Here is a 1627-nt window from a genome sequence, read left to right as displayed (position 1 = left end):
TAATATCCATTAAACTGTATACTACTTTGTCTAAATATTTATTGATTTGGGATCATATGTGATGTATACTTATGTTATTGTTATTTTCTATACATTTATTATAAACTCACAAGCAAAGTATGCCTATGCATTATCTTTCTTGAAAATCCTATCAATAATGAATTGTACTTTTCTGATGTAAACAGTCCTACATTTTATAACAAGCTTATACTATGTGCATAGGGTAGATCTCCAAACATTTTCAGTGGTGTTAAAAAACCTACAGCCATATTTTACTGAGTATGCCCAAACGCGTCTGATCTTGGAAGCGAAACAGTAAAAGCCTGGTTAGTACTGGTGTGGGAGACCGTCTGGGAAGACCAGGTGCTGTCGTTTAAAAATGACACTGTTTAGTTGGGCTAACAGGACGGCACATGGTGTAACTTGTTTACCAATATCTGTGGTATTTTCTATCTTAAATACACACACACAGGAAATGGGAGGGGCTGGGCTGCACATCCTAATATTAAACATGATAATAGGTGCTACCATGCTGAGACCAGTAGTTCTACAGCAAAATGGAGAGAGGGGGGGGAGGGAAAGAGCAGGTGCACACTATAAGCACTAAGAATACAAATGATCAAAATATCTATAATAGACTGCAATAATTTACATGGTTTTAAATGTAAGGTTTCTTAGTACATGTTTGGCCAAAGATGTTTGCCCACCTACCACGTCACGGTGAACCTTATACAGGTGGGTCCCTAAACATCTCTAATACTGACACACTAATTAATTTATCTAGGACTCACCTATCATAGAGCCTATGATAGGTAAGTCCTAGATAAATTAATTAGTGTGTGAGTATTTTCTATCTCTTAAGTATACTCATTGATACTTGAAGTGTGTTAAGTGAATCACAGAAATTGTCTATTTAATATTTTCGCCAATTAATTTTGTGAGTATTTGTACCTTTCACACTATTTTATATTACCTATTAAAAGTTGTTTTAACTTAATATTCATCAAATTTTCTTCAAGTGTGCCCCAACAAAGAGCCTTACTTTTCTATTAGTTTTCTAATGCATTCTGTTTTAAGCTGTGGGAGCACCACCAACATTCATTTATTACTATGAATATCTATTAATGCAATATGGTTGGTTATAATAATTTCTAAAATATAGGTTCTGTACGGAATCTTTCATTTTCCTTTTTTGGAATGAAAACCTGGTAATGTATGGGAGCAAATAACAGTCGATCATATGGTTTTAAACACTGAAAAAAGGACAAAAAAATTGTTCAAATTGGTTATATTTATGTGTTTTAACCGATTTGTCTGAACAACCATTTTTGGCTATTTTCCAGTGTTTGTGAGCAAAAAGACAATTGTCCTTTGCTCCCATACATTACCAGGTTTTCATTCCAACCAGCCAGATTGGACAGATATCTGACAGAAAATTGTATAGTGGATGCCCAGCTTAACTCTGCTCATGGTGATATAACTTTTTCTGTACAACATGAGGCCACAGATCACCAAAGAAGGAGCAAGAATAGCAGCAGCAATAATAGCTGGGTCCAGCAGCAGAATTGAGATGGTTTCAGTAGAGGCCCCAAACCACCATGTTCTTGGTGTATTTACTCCTCACCAC

The 1627-nt window shown here is 35.5% G+C and overlaps 1 pseudogene; it reads left to right on the top strand.

The window, feature by feature from the left end:
- Positions 1-257: 257 nt before the first annotated feature.
- On the top strand, positions 258-375 carry LOC148505798 (5S ribosomal RNA; annotated as a pseudogene).
- The last annotated feature ends 1252 nt before the right edge of the window (positions 376-1627 follow it).

This window comes from Taudactylus pleione, unplaced genomic scaffold, assembly GCF_031769625.1.
Source record: "Taudactylus pleione unplaced genomic scaffold, aTauple2 ptg000436l, whole genome shotgun sequence".
NCBI lineage: Eukaryota > Metazoa > Chordata > Amphibia > Anura > Myobatrachidae > Taudactylus > Taudactylus pleione.
This window is presented reverse-complemented; position numbering and strand designations above follow the sequence as displayed.